Below are 21,951 nucleotides of genomic sequence, written 5' to 3'. Positions count from 1 at the left end.
TTAATTTTTCTTCTTAGTAGCTAGAATAGTGCTATGTTTTAGATTCAGTATGGGATTTGATATGAGAAGAGTGCTGATAATACCCTGATGTTTATGCTTGTTGCTAAGAGATAAAAGACTCTCCAACTCCTTATGTCCTGTCCATGCAAAGGTGTACAAGAAGCTGGAAAGGGGCACAGCCAGACCACCAGACCCAAATTAGACAATGGAATATTCCATATCATGTAACATCATGCTCAGTATATAAAGGAGGGGAGGCAGGGAAGGAGGACATTCTCTCTCTCTTCTGGGATTGCAGTTGATGGATCTTGGTTTTTTCAGGATCACTAGCTGGGAATAGGCTGGGTATCAGTTGGCAGGTGGTGAGCAATCACAGTGTGCATTACCCGTTTGTACTTTCTATTTTTGTTATTGTTTTACTTTATTATAATTACCAAACTGTTTGGTTTTATTGCTTTTTTTAAATCTCACCATCCATTTCTCCCTTTATCCCTCCATTTCTTTCCCTCACTCCCCAGATGGAAGATAGAGAGATTCCTGGGAGTCAGCGAGTGACTGCATGGTGTTTGGCTGACAGCTGAGTTCAAAGCATCATAAACAGAAGGGAAAAGCATAAGAATAAACACCAGAAAGACCACACAAGTAACTCAGCACATTCTTTTCCAACTGTGATTACAATTGATAGTGATAGTGACATGGAGCTAGAAAGTATTGAATTTGACAGCAACATTACTTAGGCACAACTCAGATAAATGAGAAGGAAAATGAGTCTCCATCTTTTTTTCTAGGAATGACAAGATGTGAAGATATTTATAGACTAGGCAAGAAAACTCGAGTAGTCACCAAAAATTATAGTTTACCTCCTCAAGAAGGTCTTGATGGTGATATGTGAAATGCTGAAGTTGAGCTTTGAGAAACAGCAGCTGATTAGTCTTTTTATAGTGGATAGCAGTACTAACATGCCTCACACAGAAACTGTAACTAGCCATGTTCAAGGCATACAGTGAACATCCTCCAGTCATCTGTGTTCTCTCAGAACTTCCTTTCTAGAGTATCCAGAGGAACCAGCATTGATACTAAGACTGCCAAAAGATAGTATGTTTTACACTGAATAATTCTTAAAAGTGGAGAAGATAGATTATTGCTAGCACATAACTTCAAAAAACTTTCTCAGAAGAGGTTTTGAAAGTTGCAATTTCATAAAGCAAATTCTATATTCTCAGAAATTGTAGAATAGATCCACAAAATATTTCAAAATTCTGTTTGAAAACAAACCAACAAACAAACAAAAACCCCATATAAATGGGTCTCTTGCTTTCTTTGAGACATGGTTCTCCCTTCACTTGTACTTGGGACAACCTTACTCAGAACCAAAACTCACTCTTCTCCCTAAATGTGCAGAACATGGTGGGCTGTAGAAGTGACCCTCATTCCTGAGCCTGCTTGCAACTACACAACTGTGATCCCCAGCAGCACTACCCTTTGGTTTACCGGGGGACAGATTTGAAAGTTAATTTGTCATTGGTTTTAATAGGGAACTCAGGGAAATAATTTGGAGCTTTATTCCCATTAATACATTTTACATCCCATTACTATTCTGGGTGAGAGCACAGACACTTGAGTACAAGGAGGAGGGATCACACACACTCAATGTCCAGATGGGAGGGAAGCTCAAATGGGGAACAGGAAACTCATCATTTTCCTGCATTTGTCATCCAGGGGGGATAACTCCTCTGATACAAACCACTTTCATTTTAGTTTGTCTAAGAGTTTTACACTAAACAGCAGAGGAACAAAATTTGCACAATGCAGGGTAATGTGCTCAAGACACACACTTGCATACAATCACACTGAAAACTAGCCTGGTGTGCCAATCCCCAGGCAGTCAGAACAGGGCTACAAATCACTTCAGTCCCTGCAGCAGCACAGACAGCAGTGGTCTAGGAGGACAGTACTTCTCTGGTGACACGGGCTTGGTATCCACTGGTGGAAGTTGGAGCCTGGGTACCAGAACAGTTGGTGCTTTCAGTTTTCTGAACAGTTGTTGGTAACTCAGGAGGGTTGAAGAAGGAAAGAAGGTGGACACTGCTGAGCACCCAAATCAGTCATGGTCATGGAAAGCATATGCCTAACGCAATAGGAGAAACACTGATGCTCTCCTTATCGATGAACAGTAACACTTAGGAAGGATAGTTCAAAACTCATGAAGTGGACTCATGGGTTGGAGTATCATGTATCACAGGAAGGTTATGAAAACATGCACCAGAGAAAATTATTTCAGTGGAAGCTGTTCCATTAGTAGTGCTAATATATATCCAGTGTACAAATCTAACCTGTAGGACCAGGAGGCACTTCCAGTTCCTGGATCTAGGGGCACATCCTGCTTACTGAATACTGTGAAGGGCCACAGATGCTTGTTACCTCTCTCCTCTCATAGCCATGTTTCCTTTGACTGGAGAGACCCAGATATGCAAAAAGGGAACATGAAATATATACCAATAGGTCCTGCTGTGTTCACAGTATAGGCATTCCTCCTCCAGATAAATTGATTTGTTCTTAATGTAATGGGGATAGGGTTGGCAAATACTAATAAATGACTGCATATTCTGGAAAATCTAGTATGTGGACTAAACAGATTCATAGACAATTACACAGATTGCTCTGAACATTTAAAGGTATATACCTAAGAGACAAAAACATGCAGACAAATGTTGCAAAGAGTTAATTCCAAGAACTCCATGTATAGTTCAGAGATTATGAAGCTGATCTTAGTTTATTGTTTCTGAGATAATTTCAACTTGGATAATAACAGACTTGTTTTCCACTAATTTAAGTTCAAACTCATTGTGTATTTGTCTGTTTTCAGATATGATTCTGCTGTTTTCTTTTGGAAGATATTTTCAGCCTTTACTCCAGATGGATGATGAATGCTGAAAACGCCTAAATAGCATTTGTACATCTACACACATAAGCAAAGTTCTTTGTCATCAGTGTTTAGGAACTGAGCTTCAAAATTCACTGGCTTCAGTAATAGACACTAGCTTCTGGTTTTATATATTGAAATTGTGGTCGCAAAAAATGATTCCTGTAAGCAAGACCTCTTCCCTCCTGGGATGCTCATGGACTCCTAGGGCAGTAGATGTTTATACACTTATGATTTCAGAGAGCTAAATAAGGTATTTCATTTAATCTTTATCCGATGAAGAAGAGATCTTTCTCCAGAGTCTCAACAAGGGATATTTTTCACTAACCTTCTCTCGATGTTGAAAAACAGTGGTATCACAAATGTACAAACCTGTGCAGAGCCAGGAAAATGTTTATTACTGTACTACCTACTGGAATTGTAGTGCAGTGGAAACAGGAAATATAAGAAAGATTTTATATATGTATGTATACATATATAAATGTATATATATGTATATATGTATGTATATATATATATGTATATATATATATATTATTCTTCCAAAAGACCTTGTACTTCTTGGTATCTAGCTGCTAGTAGAGAGGCTCTACCATGTCAGACCAAAAGCACATTCAGTGAAATACTTTGATTTCAACAGTGGACAACAAAAGAGACGAATTTGGAAAATTAAAGCTAATCATGGAGTAGTTTGCTAGTATACCTTCTTAGGTTCCAGTCTGCAATATTTAAATATGTGTCAAGCCTCTATGTGCAGTAGTGCAGATGTCCTATACATGCATAAATATTTTAGTGTTCTTTCTGAAGTTGCACTGTAATACCCTAAAAGTTAATAAATATTACTGTATTTTGTGTTCCCTCCTATTCCTCTGTGCTTGCAGAAATATATATCAAAATAACATAAAATAAAACATTTAGTTGTATGTCAAGTCTGAGTTCACAGACAAGTATGTAAAGTCTTCAAATTTTATATATGGACTGACCTTTGAATTAAAACATGTATGATTATCGTTTCATTGTTAAAGCAGAAAATACTTCCATCATTCAATTATCTGTCCAACAAGCTGTTGAACAGGTTGTTTTTCTTTCTGTTTACAATAAAGTGCAACACAGGCAGGCTTGTTTACCTATCTCTTTGTGTATTCATAGTAGTTTTCGTTCCAACAGAGTTTGAAAAATTTGGATGCTAAAAGAAAAACTAACATTAGACACACGGACAGATAAGTGTAGACATTGTATGCAATCAATGCGTTTGGTGTTAAAGGACATAGTTTAGTTTACCCTGGAGAAGCAGAAGTAAATTCATCATTGATTCTTGGCTCATGATCCTTCTAGAAGCAGAACATGGAGAATACTCATAATTCATAACATCACAACCCACAACTTCAAAAAATGATAATTATTTCTAACTTACTGAAGGTTTCTCGTATTTGATACTCACAGTTTTGCCAATTTAACAGTTCATCAAATAATTGTGCTAACACTAGGCCCAGAAAGAAATATTTGTGTTATAAAGGTTTCATGAAAAAAAACATTGGTTTTTCCTTCCTCCCTGTTTGCCCCTACTACCCACCGTTAGTAACTTAGTGGTGGATTTAGGAAATAGTGAGCAGCCACATTGTGTTTTCCATTAAATTACAACTATTTCTAATAAATTACATTTTGCCACTTTTTTTTTTTTTTTTTTTAATGTTGTCCCCTTTTCAAAATATAGTGAAAGATATCCATACTGTAAAATGAGATTAATACATCCAATCCAAAAGGTTCAGAAATGTATTTTGGAGTATTGTGATATTACAATACCAAGACTGTCACAAGTACAAAGAGTTTTGTTTTGTGATATTTCTGTTCTCATTGTTCAGAGATTGTCATGAAGATGGATTCTATACAGTTTCCTGCTTTATTTTTGAAGCCTTTGTTATGAATATGGTCTGATTTTGTGCCAACCTTTGTCACTAGAATGAGAATCAGAATACATTATGAAAACTAAAATGTACTAAGCATTAAAATTCTGTGATAGCTCATTTTTGTCAAAAGAGATCACTGGAAAAGAATGGCACGAAATTAATCAATTATAGTGACAGTCTCACAATTGTAATAAGAAAAGAAAATGGCACTAGATTTTGTGCATAACTGAGGAATGGTTTAAAATTAACTCATTCATATCTGGACATTCACCTCTTTTCCTAGAAAATCAGAGCTGTTGTATTTTGACTGATGACCATAGATAAAAAAAAAAAAAATATATTTATAAATTCTGCTTATTTTTGAGTCAATCCCCAAAATTTTCATAATCTTTTTCTAATATACTTTTTTTTTTTTTTTTTTTTTTTTTCTGCCAGAAAAGAAAAGTCTCACCATCATCTCCTAGTACATAGCTATAAGGTCTGGAACTACAGTAAGAAGGAAGGCAAAAATGCCCCTTTGGAAATAAAAATAAAAAATAAAAAAAAAAAAAAAAAAAAAAAAAAAAAGAGAAGGAGAGCTCCTGAAATGTTCATCTTCTGATTCTTTTATCTTACCTTTTTTTTTTTTTTTTTCCTCTTCCTTATTCTGATTGAAAAGAATATATCAGAGAGCAATTATTTTCAGGAATATCAGAAAAACACAAATATAGTGGTATTTAGAAAAATCCTCTATCTGGTTATTGGGTCTTTCTTTTCCTGGTTATGAGGTAGAATTATCACCCTCTAACAAAAGACCAGGCATATAGATGAAGGGCTGAGGCCTCAGGGTAGATTAACTTGATTAGATATCTTGTTTAGGCAGATTTTTATTGGCAGAAAACTGTAGTGTTATTAATAATTCAATGAGAACTCTAGAAAGCCTACTTCACTGGGGAGACAGTGAAAGGCACCACCCAGAGTGGTCCTTGCTGTGACTGGATCCTGGCAAACCCATGGCAGCTCAGACCATGGCAAATTTTAAAAAAATTCTGAGAAGCATACAAACTCACTCAACAATGGGTGGAAGCAATCTCCATCTAAGAAGGAACTATCCTGTATGCAGACTGAAAGACTGTTGGTGTGAAGGTTTGACATTTGGGCAGGGACTTTTTTGGTATTTTTTTCCATATCTTGCATTTAGCACTTGCCAAAGACAAAATACACAAGACGGGCCAACTGATTTGATTCAGGTCAATATGCTTTTGTAAGCACTATCATTACTCAGATATGTATTGATTTACAGATTATTTTAAACTGGTGATTAAAATGATACACTTCTTGGCCCTGCCTTCATATTTATAAAAATCAGAGAAAAGAAAATGTTCCTTGGTTCCAATGACCCTACTGCTTCATTAGATTTGTGTCTATGCAACTGGAAAATTATACAGATCTTTAATAGAGTTCTGGAGAATTCTCTCATACTGCTTGAATTCTTTCTATAATGGTACATAGAGCTGGAGGTTGGACCTAATATAAAACTGTGTTTATGGATAAATGTCATTGTCAGGTTATTACAGTGGTCCGTTTTCTCTTCATTAGAGCTGTTACACAGTGAGCAAATTATATGAAGTAGGTCTTTATCCCTAAAATTATTTTTTACTGCTGATAATCTTCCCTTTGCTAGGTGACATTAAAATATACTAAAATTGATCAGTTATAGAGTTTACACAGTTGGCATATAAAAATAAAAATGAATCTGAGTGTTACTTATTTTAACTTTAAGTAAGTGGTTAAAAAATACTCTATCAGTGAGAGTGGAATGAAACACAAAATGGACCAGGCAAGAACAGCAAGAATAGCTTGGAATCTGAAAAAGTTTTGACTGAATAATATCCAGCCAGATTGGTAAAATAGCAGAAAAATTTTGTATTGCAAATTACAAATCGAAGCGAACAGCATTTAATTTTTTTTTTCCATCTTTTAATATTTTTTAATTGTTTTGCTAAATGGGAAGAGGGAACTTGTTGAAACTTATGGTAAAAAAGGTGATGGTTCTTAGACTACATTATTAAAAAATAATTTCAGACAGTAAAAGAAATTCTTCATAATATAAAATACAAGTAATCATTTAAAGGGATAAACATCAAATATTTCTAAAGAATAAATCTATAATTGTGACAGATCTTTATTTTTTTCCAAATTCATTAATTTATTTTATATACTGGTTTAATTTCTTGGTGGTTCGGTAAGATATGATTTTATTCCTACATCTTTATTTTCTTCTTGAAGTTTAAACCTGGACGAAAGCCAAAGACCATGAAGCTGCTCACTCACCCTACCCGTCATGGAGTATGGGGAAGTTAACTGGAGGGGTAAAGGTCAAGAGACTTGAAGGTTGAGATAAAAACAAATTGATAATTGAAATTAAATAAAATTAAAATAATGATGTTAATAATAGTAGTAATAATAGAATATACAAACAAGGGATCCACAATGTGATTGCTCACCACCTGCTGACCAATGCCCAGCCTGTTCCCAGTTAGTGATCCCAGAGGAGGGAAAATCTCAAAACTGCAATCCCAGAAGAGAGAGAGAGATGGCTTCCTGGCCAGCCTTCATCTATACACTGAGCATGACATTTTATGATATGGAATATTCCACTGGCCAATTTGGGGCCATTGTGCTGGCTATGCTCCACTCCAAACTTCTGTGCACTTGTACACTGGCAGGACATGGGCAGTTGAAAAGTCCTTAATTTCTTAGCAACAGCTAAAAACAGCAGTGTATTATCAACATTATTCTCATACTAAACCCCATACTGAATCCAAAACACACTACTCTAGCTATTAAGAAGGAAAATTAGCTCTATCCCACATGAAACCAGGACACTTCTATGTCTTAGGAGAAAAAAAAAGTTGCAGAAAACTACCTTGTCCTGGACAATAAAAGACTAGTGAGAGATGTTTGGTGATCCCAGTTCATCCCAGTAAGAGAATGTCTCGGTAGTTCTTAGCTTTAGGAATCATCTTGGAAAAGCTTCTTTCTTGGTTGGGTGAGTGAACACAAATACACAAGTCACCCATTAACAGGTAAAAATTACAGCAGGTGAATTATTTTATTGATTTTAAAAAATTTTCCAGCAGATTTTCATTACTTCATACACACATCTCATAGTTAATGGCTTCAGGAGGCAATTGCCTTCCTTTGACAAATAGTTTCCATAAAATCACAAAAGTGTATTTTTCATAACTTGCTGAAAAAGCGGGCCCAGTATTTGCTGAAGCAGGTAAAGAAAAAAAAATATTTTTTTAAAATATAGTATCAGCAGATATCCCAAATTCCCTTGAGTTATCAGAGGAATAGAGCTAAAGGCTGCACAAAGGCCATTGTTTTATCTCAAAAAAAGGTAGAGTGATATATTCCATTTATTTTCTAGTTCAAATTAATGTAGTGCTAAGCCCTGTATACTTGCATAAACACTTAACTGGTTCAATGTTAAAGTTAAAATAGAAAGCAAATCTAATAAATTTGCTGAAAATATCACAACTTATTTATGCATCTGAAGAAATTAAAATGTGATTTTGCTGTGTATCACTGTGTATGCTCTGTTGCCTTGTGTGTGATCCCAGGGTAGTTCATTAGATTCTCAAGGATCCACAAAACTAAACACTAGAGCTTAATTTGCCCATGGGAAATAATATGCTAAATAATAGTATCATCCGATTAAGTCTTCTCAGGCAAAACATGTGCTTGGTGGCCATAACATTCCAAATTAACATCCCACAACAAAATTAAAATTCAGTGTGATTACCTCAGATGATGCTAATGTGCTCATGGCATTTAGTCCACTCAAGCATAAAATAGTGTCCTGATCATAAAAGTAAACTACTTGTCAAAACTTGTATTAAATTCAAGATAAGATGGTTTATATTTTACACCCTTTCAACACACATTAAAGAAAATGTAAAAATACCAAATAGTAGAAATCTTCTAAACTCTTGAAGCACCCCTTGAAATTCATTTATTGAGGCTGAGAGGTCTCACTCTGATGCATTAGTAGTTTGCAAAGGTAGATGAATACTTTGCTAATAAGATTCACAGGATTTTCAAATTTTGGACAGTGAGGGATGGTTCATATATTTTGGACTAACATGATTCAGATTCACTAACGATTTTTTACTGCATAACAAACTGGATCTGCTATTGATTATTCTAAGGCATCTCTTTTCCCTTTTTCCTTGATGCTAAGTAAAGTTTCTTCACTACTGATGTTGCTGAGAGAAATTTGTGCCACCCTTGTTCCTTGGATTTCACTCTCTGGAACATTAATAAAGAACTAATAGTTGCTCCATCAGAAATTCCTCCCTCAGGGGAGTGGTACATTTGTATGCCCCATCCTGCAACAATGAAACCAGGACTTGGAAAATACCCATTACTAGTTGGCAAGTCAGAAGGCTCTGTAAAGGTTGACTTAAACAATTAAGTGAATGGACTGGAAATGTTTTAACTTTACCATACTATGAAGTATAAAACCCCAGATGTTTAAACAGTCTTACTAGTGGATGTCAGGGAAGGTACTCAGGACTGAAGAACATGTATAATATTAGAAGCTTATTGGATTTGCAAATGGCTAGTTCTCCCCATGTTGAAATACTGTATTTTGGTAGATAGACACAGATTAACTGTGTTGTTAATAACTAATATAACATATTAATTACATAATATATATTGTTATAAATATAACAGGTAATAATTATTCGGTATGGGTTCATTTCTTCTTAATTCTAGAGGCATGACGAAAAGACAGCAAAGAGTCTGAAAGCAAATATCTATTTTCTGAAAAGAACAAAAATAGTGTAAGATCATTAATCAGACTCACACTTTTTCTTATCCCCATACCTCTCTATGTCATGCTGAGATTGCTTTGGCTTCTTCTGTTTTGTTGTGAACAGGAGTCTTTGACAGGTGGTAACAAGAAGAGGTGTGGTCCAGCTCATGACCCTGTGCTTTACTGATTTCTTATACAGTCTGAGGACAACAAATAGCATGAAATCCAGAGTGGAAAGGTTGGAAAGACTTCCCACACCAGTATTCTGCTTGTCTAAGTGACATGACCTAAGAAAACAGATTTCTTTCATTACTAATGTGCTGAGTAGACAAAAGAGAAAAAAGTGAAAGATAACATCCTGGGAACCTTTCTGCCCTATTACTTTTGTCATGGCACACCTGCCATCTATTATTATTCCCATTTTCCCAGATATGCCTGCTCCTAAACCATGTAGTGTAGGAAAACAAGTCTTGTGCAGTCTGCTTAGATGCTTGTATGTAAGTATGGGGAGAGGAAGAATACACTTCTAAACATTGGTTTCTTTTAGATTTTGCTGACTTTGGAGAGGAGAATATCAACAGGGTGTCTAGGAGTGCACAGAGAGAGAACTGAGCTTTAAAAGTTGCATTTCTAAGAGTGTAAGCCCAAAAGATCCCCAAAGCCCCCAAAGGCAAAGGCAAAACAGCATTGTTCACTGCAGTTCAATTCTATTGTGAATCCTCTCAGGAAAACTTCATTTTCCCATATATTTCTTTTTCTTAATGACACTTGTCTCACTCTTTCTTACTGCTAGGGGTAGTATAGTTTCTCAGAAGTGAGCTTCTAAATAAGGTGTTGCAAAAGCTTAGACAAAAAAAAAAAAGTCACAAAAGAAACAGAGAAGAGAAATTCGGAAAGATCTAAGGGTATAAAGAATACAGGAGAAAGTAGGAAGACATATGATTGAAACTTGAAACAAAAAATGACTGAGACATATCTATGTTCCTACATAAATCTAGAGGGTGACACATTGTTGTTTAAATAGGTCAAGTTGCACAAGGAGCTGAGACACATGCCTTTAACCCTAAGAGCAATGAAAGAAAGGCAAAGGAGATGATATAACTGATGAAGAACTGAAAGAAAATGGACCTGTAGCAGTAATGACAATTTTAGGCTTTAAACAAAGAAGCCTTTCGTGGTGTTAAGCCTTGACAAACCGCCAGAGCTCCACCCAGCTGCTCACTTACTTCCCCTTCTCTGAGGACAGGAGAATAAAATAAGATTAAAAAAGCTCATGAGTCAACATAAAGGCAGGAAGATCACCTACCATTTACCATTACAGACAAAACAGACCTGATTTGGGGAAAATTACTTTAATATTGCCCATTAAAATAGATCCAAGTAGTGAGAAACAAAGACCAATATTAAAACTTTTCTTCCCCCCTCTCTCAGCCTCAGCTTCACTCTTTGCTCCTGAGTCCTCTAATTGCCCCAGCCGTGTTTCAGCGGTAGAGGCTGTGTGATCAGGACACAGCAGTCTCCCTCTGCTGCAGCTTCCTTCTCACACATTTCCCCTGCTCCAGCATGTGCTTCTCTCCGCTGGCTGCAGGAAAATTGTTCCACCAGCTGAAGCACTTCTCCCTCTCCTTCTCTTCTCTTGGTGTTTATTCTCATGTTTCCCACCATTTTTCCTTTGTCTGACTCTCCAGCACCTCTGCCTTCTTAAAAATATTTTCCTCGAGGCACCGTGATCTTTGCTGAGAGCCTGAGCTGTGTCCTTTGGTGTGTCCATTGGAGGTGACTGGAACCAGCTATGTCCATCACAGTACAGTTCCCAGCACCTTTGAATGGAAGCCACCCCTGCAGTACCCACTGACAGCACGCGGACACCTGCGCGGCGTGGGGTGTACGGCTGCTCGCTACTGAGCGATATGGAGGTTGCAAGCAGCCTTGCAGAAAGAGAAGCAGTTTAGGAGCTACAGCAGGCCAATCCATTCCAGCTGTGGGTTGACAAGGTTCAGGGCCATAGGCTATTTACGATCTGGGAGCCCATACATCCAGGACCTGTTTCTTCAGGAAGACTAGCCAGGCAGGCTGCCACCTGCTTCCACTTGTAATTTATAAGGTTCAAGAGGGAGCTGCCCTTGTGAAGTGACAAAATCCCAGTGAAAACCTAACAGCAGCATAGTCTGCTTTTAAACATTTAATTCAGACATCTAAAGCACCAAGTAGCTTTACATTGCTTGTGAATTATAGTCCTTTTTTTTATTTATTTAAGTTAATTCTCATAAATTGTAATCCTAAGAGACCAAAAGGGCAGGTTTATTGGGTTTTGGTTGTTTGGTTGGGGTTTTTTTTAAAATGTAATTATAGCAGGGTTTTTTAATCTTATTTTTGCAAGGATTTTTTGTTTCCTGTTTGTTTTACTGATACCTAAATACTTCCTGAAATGTTGCGAATACCACTTAATAGGTTATTTATTTATTAAGAAAATACCAGTATTATATAGGTAAAACATATGGTTAACCATTTCTAACTGGTTTTCATCTAATATTTTCAGAAACATTAAAATTTATGACTGATACCTCTACAAGTGTAAGATAATGTTTATACTGCCTTAGGAAAATGCACTTTTTGCAATTTTTCCTCTGGTAGTATATTTATTTTTTTTTACAAAAAGCTATAACTTTATATTACCGATTATAATAAAAGACATGAATGAAAAGAAATTGTGAAGATACATATTAATTTTAGTACTTTTGTGGAATGGAAAAGCTATTCTGTAGGCCTTTACGAATGCACAGAAAAGTGCTTAAATGCACACAAATGTCCTCATGAATGTAGGTTGTTTTTATTTGCTTTTTGTAGCTTTGTGATTTGTATAAATCAGTGGTGCAAGAAAACTGCTAATCCAAAGCATTAAAAGCAAAAAATACCCTGCAAATCTGAGACTGGAACTAGGTTTTAACCATGACAATTTTACTTAAAACAGCAAAGCTAGTGATTATCAGCAATGTGTTTTAGAGAATGAAAACAATGTATTCGGTTCCGAACATTAACTTTTTTTTTTTTTCCACTTATTTTAATTCTCTAGCATGCAAATGCCTTCTAGTTCCAACTCCAAACCAGCAGATTGTTTGTGTTGAAATTCTCTGCACTTTACAACATGTGTCTTCATAGTAAATATTTTTTAGAAGGAAAATTAGCGCTGAAAAGACTTAGTATGAATATGTAGTCTGTATTAAAATTGCACATTTGATATTGATCCAAACTCTTCATTATCCATCTGCAAGTTCAGAATTGAGTAGGAATGGCCAACTGCTTCCTATATGTGTAATTTTACTGCAGAAATGAGATCAAAACTATCGAAAACATCTGAGAAGAACAGGTATTGGCTCTCCTCCATCTGCATTTTGGCAATACACTTCATATCTTTTGAGGATTCTTTTTGAGAAGATTTTGGGGTGATGCACACTTGAAGCCAGTGAAGAATTCACTGAACATTCCCATATCTGTTTATTCTAACATTTAGTGTTTAAGAAAGAAAGATGCTAGAGGGATCTAGGAGAAGGGGATCAGTGGAAGGGTATTTTTGAATTTACAACTTGAGGTTGTTTGAAAGTGTTTTGGTTTTGGAATTGGTTTCATGTGTGCGTGTACCTTGTGGGAATATACACATGCATACAATTGCTCTCCCGGTGTTTTAAAAGAAATGTTATTTCTCCAGAAAAAGAACAAACTTCCTTTAAAGATTCTGTGTAAACCATATAACAATCCTGTGTCATGATTAATATTGTCATCCTGTTTCTGATTAATATTTTGTAGACTGCATATTTAACATATGTTTGTAGATTTCCTCTATAGCTTGCCAGTATCTTTCTTCAACTGAAGTCAAGTATTAACAAAAGAGATTTAACTCCTAGGAATTTCTGTCTTTCGGTAATCTAAGTTGTTTTAGGTATATACATTTAAAGAAAAAATCCCATAAACACGGAAACTGTTGCTGTGTTACTTTTCTTGTGCTTTGGAAATCAGTCGAGGAGTTAACAGGTTTTTTTTTTTTTGGTTTGTTTTTTTTTTTTTTTTTTCCCACTTCAGTTAAAAATAGTTGCCACACTGCCACCTTATGGATTATACAGATTTTAAAAGTAAAATCACGTCTCCCACCGAGCTTGTGTTTTGAAACTTTGGCATTTCATGTGTTTTCACCATGTAAATAAAGAATTAAACTTTAACCCCTCTTGAGAAGCAACTTAACCTTCAGTTTAAATTGAAACATTTTTACCTGTCTGGCTTTGTTCTCAAATTGTATGAACACAGTACAAGGCACAGTGCACACAGGAGGCTTAACAATGGGTGGGCAATACCTAATCTCATCTTCATAACCATGCTAAAATGTATGAAAGTCTTTGATGAACATCTTCTTTCCTTATGTGGTTCCAGTCTATATACAATATGTGAATGATGAAGAAAACAAAATTGATCCCAAATCTATTGAACATGCCGGGGTTTTTTTCTTTCTGGCTCATCTACATAGCAGAAAGAAATGAAACTGTGGTACACACTTAAAAATTGCACATGGAAACCAGAAAAGTCTTTTGATTAAATTAAATGCAAAGATAAATGTGATCCAATGTATTCTGTAGTGGAATGTGTGGTTCCAAATATATTCAAATTTCTCAAATACGTGCTAATTGTCTCAAAGTAAAATTATGCATCACTGTCCTTACTTAGACAATTAGAAATGGCACAATGCCAGTCAAAGTCAAAACTAGAAGTAAACAATTTACCTTTATCAAATGTATTAAATTCATATCAGATCATCCCTAAGTAAAATCTCATTCTAATTATCTAATCTTTTTGTCCTTTAGATCTTCCGAACAAAAATATTGCAAATAAATTCCTGGGAATAAAAAGATTCCTTCTGAAAGAGCATGAATTGATGAATGGCAGAAGCAGGCGCTGAACAAAGTGAGTATTAATAAGAAATATTTTGCAGCAAATAAAGTGTTTGATAAAAAAATTACCTCAGTATTGTCTATTTATTTAACTTATTTTGTAGCTGGTATTACTATGTGGAAAATGTTTGTTCTTAAGAGCTTATAAATATAGAATCCAAGAACATGTAAGTGGCTTTCATACACTGCAGTACTACAATTATCTTTTATAAAAAAAGAAAAAAGTAATATTTGTTTTCAAAGAGTATTAAAGCATGCTTGATCATTAAATCAGTATAAATGAACTGAATGACTTAATAGGATTAAGTCTGTGTGATTCTGTGATTAAATCAGTATAACTGAACTGAATGACTTAATCCTATTTTTTATGTAACTGAATACATCAGGCATCATATGTGACTTTCCATAATTACTCACGTGAAATTCACTGCCAGTGAATATTTTACAACATTTTCTTAATTTCTATTGTCTTGGAAGCACCTGTACCAGTAAGTGTATTTGCTGCAATAGTGCGGAAGAAAATTCAAAAGGGTTTGTTAATAGGTTTGAGATAACATGGACGGTTGATTATTTTTTTCTTTTTCCTGCAGTATTCATTCAGATGTAGTCAAAAGTGTATAAACATGCAGAAAAATGCCAGTGGCAAAACGAGTCTTTTTCCCTGTTTATTAAAGAGAAAAATAAAATAAAATAAAAAAGCAGCTGCTGAGTATAATATGAAAATAAAAGAGGGGATTATTTATGAAGAAAATCAGTTCAAAATACTACTAAGGGAGAAAACAAAGAGAAAGAATCTTGGAAGCAAATCTGTACTAGAAAAAACAGTACAGATATATCTCCATGAGAAAAGATTTCCCTCGCAACAAGATGAATCTTATGCCCCCCCTCAATCTGATTGATACAGTAGATGAAGCCTAGCTAAGACCTGCTTTAAACTGGTAGAGCTAGAAAATTCACTCATATTAATTATGTCTAGAATGTTTAAACAAATTCTTTCGTCTAAAAGGGAATTATAAATACATTTCCTATCATAAGATTGTCTAAACTGTGCATAAAGCATAGTCCTGATTATTCTATTGTGTTTATATTCTGAAGATAAGGACTATTATTGCTTTTTTTTGCATGATATTAAAAACTATGTAGCACAGCTATTTAATTCTATAGAAAAGGCAATAAAATTAAACAAACTGTCTTTTTGTGTGTGTGTGTGTGTTGAGTTCCATTGAAGTGATAATTTGAGTGTTTATTTTGATATTCACATATTTATGAGACACCAGATTACATTTGTATAACTGGAAGAAAACTCAGTTAATGAACCAAATCTTTAAAAAATTGGTAGAAAATACTCCATGACAAAACCAAACATGGTATATTTGTGCTCCAAGCAAACTCAGCTCCTTTTTGATGGACTATGCAAACGTACCTTCAAATACTATTTGCAGTTCTCCAAGACTACACAGTAAATGTATCTTGCTGTGTGTTTATACAGCATAGTTTGTTGTTTTGGATAAAACCTGATTATTTCAAGAGCCCAAACTATTATGTACTTTGCGCAAAAGTGTGTTAATATTTGTTTTGGACTTTGTGTTCAGTATGCAAGCCTCTGTAATTTTCTGTTTGTCTCATTCAGTTCTTGCAATAAGGTAATAATTATTAATTTATCTGACAATCTCATTAATTTACTTTGATGATCTCATATCATATTATCTTCTCACTAATAATTTATGTTGCTCAAACTGCAATATGGATAACAAATACTGCCATTCACACTTTGCAAATGGAGTACAAATGCACAGAGATTTGAATGCAAGAGTATTTATTATTTTGGGAAATTCAGCATAAAAGATGGAGACTATGATTTTTTTAAGTGTATGTAGAAATGCATACATAATTTCCCTTGCAGTAAAACACCTGTAGGTCTTTAGTGTGTCAATACATATCTTAAGACAAAATAAAAAATTAAAAGGGACAGGTTTTTTCTATTTGCCATGTGAAGATCTAACAGCTCTTCAAACAGACATTAGGAGTTTCAGGTCAGGTACCGAGAAAACAAGTGAAATCACTATACATCCCCACTAACACAGCAAAACAGAGTATAATTTCACTATTGTGGTGTATAATCTGTATTAACAGTTTATAAATAATAAAGTCAGCTGTCCCCTTACAAATATAGATCTCAAGAATAAAGGAGCATGTACAATAATGTGACTAATAAGGAAGTTCAAACCAACAATGAAGTAGGTACTCTTGTGTGTAACTGACAGGGACACAACCTGGGAAAATTTCGGTGCAGTTTCCCTATACCACGTTGGAACATGTAGCAAAAAATTCTACTTTCCACTAAAGTGTTCTGTAACCACATTTTTTTTCTGATTTTGACCTAATAAATATATACTTTCAAGGTAGAACTCTATTCTGAGAAGTAACCTGGAAAAATGTTATCAAATGGTTCAGTGTTTCTAAATGTCAATTAATAGACTGCATTTTCTCAGTACTTAAAGGGATGTCTTTCCCAATAACTAAACTCTCAAGCTCAGCATGAGCTCAGAAAAACACTAAACCAAAACAAAGCAAACACACATACACACAAGAAAATTAAAATATTGTATAGGAAAATAAATACCAAAAAACAATTTTGCTTGTTTGTAAGAAACCTGCCCTTTTCAGTCTGGTTGCATTCAACACTGTTGTAAATTTCACTAACTCCATTGCCTTCACCAAACTGACTAATCCAACATTTATCAGATTCTTTTAGGTTCCTTTATTTTACTAGATTTTTAAAAGGATCTAATAAAATTCTCTATTAATAGAGAAGCATTAATAAAAAAAGCACCAAAAAAAAAAATTAATTAATCTCATACCAGTTTTAATGGGTTTGGACTAAAGCACTCCTTCTGCCCTGGAAAAAAAAGATTCAGTAATATTAATTCTCTAAATTACTTGCGAGACAAGTTGGTGAACTGTCCTATACACAAGTATATTCAATAAATTCAAAGATCTACTCAGTGGGTGTGTTAAATTTAAAATTTACTAGAGTTTCATTAAAAGTACATTTTATTTTGGAAAACATCTTGAAATTTGCATGGGTGAATGTATTTGTGTAAACCTAATCTCAGCAGTACAAGTAAAAATAGTAGTGAAGAGGAAGTGTCACTAAATGCAATTCCTTCCTTGAATCCTCAGGCTTCTGGAACAACCTGTTACCGTTCCATTGTTATTACTGCTGCATCTGTTATTCACCTTAATGTGTATATGTTACAACTGTGTAACTTCACTATGTTTTGCTTGTAGCCAATAAGATTATTTCAGCTGTTTGTGCGAATTTTTAATTTGTTAGGGCATAGGTTTTTAACAGATCAGTTGCACTTCACAATGAACCAGGAGTCAGTGAATACTGCAAGAGCATTGATTTCATGTTTCCCCTGAGAAAGGTCAGTATGTGGGCAGCAGTTTCTTGAACAAATACCTTGAGTATAAGGAATGCAGTAATCTGATTTAGAAAATGATAAAAAGCATGGATAACAGGAAAAAGACTACATTAAAAAGGAAAGACTTAAATACCATTTTAAGAAGTCTTTCTTAGTAATAGGATTTCTTAACTGTTCTTTATCTCTGTATGTACTTTCAAGTGTTTGCAATAATCCCATTACCTTATTTTTACTTTATGCCTGTAGTATGAAATGAAAGTTGCATGAGGGTAATCACTCTTGAAAGAAAAAAAAAAAAAAAAAGGGAGAATCCAGTATGTAGTAGTTTTGATACCACAACTAAGTAATTGAGAGTTGTACAGCTGGCCTCATAAGTAATTACCTCCACTTTATAGCAACATATCTGAACTTTATGTGGAAGAAAGGAAATAGGGGTGTCACAAGATGATAATTAGAATCAGAAAAAACAAAAGGAGGTTTCATTTCTCTGCAACTGGAACAAAATCAAAAGGGAACAAGGGTCTTCAGCTAAAGGTTACTAATTTGTATCTACTATATTTGAAGATTTAATATGGAAGCTGTAAATAAGCAAATTACCAGTTGTCAGAAAAATTTTCACTATTAACTTCAGTGAACATCCTTTAGGCAAGCTAACATTTTGTTAGCCTGCAGACTAGTTCTACAATAGAAAAATGCATAAATAAACAGTTAATTTATTTCAAAGTTCATTTTCCATGTTTGTATTAATATGAAAATAAACTTTTATCGCCAAAGCACGGGTTTATAAGAATGAACAACATGATGAGTGACCTCTCTGTATGACACACAATATGGATTCTTGTTATTCTGCTTGTCCCTTTTCTTTCTTTAAAGGTGACTTTTATACTGTAAAATTTGGTTAGAACACATGTGCCTTGCAAAGGTCAAACAGGAAAGATTTTTATCATGAATCTGAGGCAGATAAAAGCTACTCTGTGATTTATGATTGTATACTGTACAATTATGATTGTATACTGTACAAGATGTCAACTATGAGAAGTAACCTTGGTCAGTTCCTCAACAAAACTGTCTCAGAGATGCCCTTAGCGGCTGAAAACAGTTTGTCCTCTGTAACTCATAAAAGGTTCTGTTAAATATGTTTTACCTAAGACTGCCCAGAAAAGAAACACACTGTAAATGCCTCTGCTTCCATTAGGCCCTTTCGAGCATGCCTACAGACTGAAAAGAAGAACACAGAGAACACTGCTGTTAGCACCTATTAAGCTCCTATGTCCACGTAGGGAAATGCTGCATTGCACAGACCTGAGGCAGGTCATAAAGAGAAGGAGTCTATGCACTATTAGCTACCACTATATTGCCATGTTTCAGATAACTTCAGATATTTTCCAGGAGAAAAAAAAGATTTGTATTTTCACCAAGTAGAAGCTTATAAAAAATGGATCTTTATATAATAAGGAAAAAATTACATGATTCACATGATATTGTTTTCTTATTCACATCATTGTGTCCGGGGAGAATATAAGAGAAAGAATATATATGTAAGAATAAACTTTGTATGAACAGAAATGCCTTAAGCTTATCATGTTGATGATCTATAATTCTAATGAACCTGCCAGTGCCATACTTTAAAAGATAACTGGAGAATACACATAAGAAAGTTACATTATTCCAAAGGAACAAGTTTCTTTTAATTCCACAGCAGATCTTTAACTTTACATTCATAATGTGAGATTTTTTTAAATATGACAGCCTTTATATTCCTGATTGCATAACTCCACATATACTGTCATTTTCCCGTAGAAAACCCCATGCAATTTATCTCTTTTGTTTCCTTGTACAGACATTTAATATTTCAGTACTGGTCAAGGGTGTTAGCAATATAATGATTACTGTGCTAATGAGGATGTACCAGATGCTTCAAGACTGCAGACTCATCGGGGACATACTAGACATCTCTGGAATCCACAGCCGTTCCTCAGCTTCCAGGCAGAAAGTAAAATACTGAGCCTTCTTTACCAAAAGCTCTGCTACTTATAAGTGGGGGAAGGGTGTTTGACTGAGATGTAGACAACCTAAAATTATACATCTGAGAGTCAGTAATTAATTTAAAGATCAGAGCTTAAGTGGACATCAAGTTAGAAAGGGTGCAGGAAGACAATGTTTGACAAAGCTTCAATCAATGTCCACATCCATACTTCTTTTCAAACAAACTTTATAAACCATAACTTCACTAGAACTGTATTTTCTGGAAGGATTTGCTGATACTGGTCACAGGACTTGCACTCTATATTGCTCTTTTGAAGCAGCAGTGCAAAGTAGCAAACACTGATTTTTATTCTGAATTTATACATCAATCCTTTGAAGTCAGCTATCAGTAAATAAATAGTGTGTAGCTGCACATAAAATACTGTAATTACAATCTCCCCCAAACAAATTTGTACTGTCTATAAAGATTAGTGTGTGAATTAGAAATTCTTGTTCCTCTACTATAGGATATTTGTAGTATACAAATCATATTTTGTCATATTTTGACAAATATTTATTTCAATATTTAATGCAACAAAATGCAGTCACGAATGTTTATCTTTCCTTTTTAGCAATTTTCACAGCAGTTCTTCTTTGAAAAATATTTGGAAATATTCTATCCTTCCAGAGAGTCTTTTAAAAATAAATAAATTGCTGAAAGTTATAAAAAAAAGCTATATATTTTTATTTTCTACTGAGGCAAAGGACAACAGAGCAACTAACACAGCATCATGAAAAAAAGTTTCAGGCAAACTTTCTACAACATACCTCCAAATAAAATAAAGTTCAGTAACATTTTGTTTCTTGTGATTTTACCTGATTATAATGTTTATTTACAGTAAAAAAAATAATAAATCTGACTGAGCTCTGCATATAATATTGTGGTAAACAAAAACATGCAGCCAAATAATTTAAGTCAGGGTTTAAGAATTTATCATAAACTGTGTGAAAGATTTACAAAGTCACAGGCTTATCTGGGACTGCTGTGAAATGGAACTCTCTCCAATGGTTTTAATGCAGAGTCATGTGATGTTCTCAAAGGCTAAACTCAGATCTTGCTTGTAAATCGTACCTTAAAAACTTATAGCTTTATGTTTTGGGGAGAATGAACATGGAATAGTGCTTCACATCAACTGTAACTATGTTTCACATTTAATACCCTACTAAATTACACAGAATTATTTAACCCTTATGACATTAGTTATATGAAATTCTTAAGGGCTAAAAATCTTTCAGAGTAGTATTGTATGCATACTTGGAAAACAGAAAATCTCTAAACTTATTTCCTGCATTTGGTAAGCTGTCAAATATTACTGCTTTCAAATATTTTACAACATGTTTTATTTTGCTATCTCACAGAACTCATACAGTAACCAAGTTTTAATTTTTAAGGTACTTATATTTTTAAAATAAATCTGGTAGTAGAATAGGATTAAAATGCAACCCTTCAAAATCACCCTACGTTGACATAAATAACTACTTGGAGGACAGTCACATAATCAAATTATATCAACCAATTGACACATATATCTTACAATAAATTTCTATCACCAGTATAGTTAACAGTTTTTTAAAAATTATACTAGTTCTTTGACATAGTTAGGTATGTTAGGGGAAAAAAAGAAATAAAGATTATGGGTAAGAATTTTCTCACTATTATCTAGAATTACAGTTTCAACAGAACAACCTTTTTTTTTTCTCCTTTTTCTGTCCTTATAGAAAGTTATTTAAATGCAAAGGAGAGATAAAAAAGGAGGAGTCCTCTTCATAAATTACCCAGAAAAAAATATTCAGAAAGAAATACACAGTATAATTACACAATATTACTGTTCCTCATGCAAAAGACTTTGAATGTTCTCATTCCTATCAGCAAAGCAAAACTAATATAAAAGGGAAAAAAAGAAGCAAAGTTTTGCTATATGAG

At 34.4% G+C, this 21,951-nt stretch overlaps 1 pseudogene; it reads left to right on the top strand.

The window, feature by feature from the left end:
* Positions 1–132: 132 nt before the first annotated feature.
* LOC141973798 (uncharacterized) lies at positions 133–1,115 on the top strand (annotated as a pseudogene).
* Positions 1,116–21,951: the final 20,836 nt, after the last annotated feature.

The sequence above is a fragment of the Athene noctua genome, chromosome Z (assembly GCF_965140245.1).
Source record: "Athene noctua chromosome Z, bAthNoc1.hap1.1, whole genome shotgun sequence".
NCBI lineage: Eukaryota > Metazoa > Chordata > Aves > Strigiformes > Strigidae > Athene > Athene noctua.
Note: the sequence above shows the minus strand (reverse complement) of the source record. Positions and strands in the feature narration are given on the sequence as shown.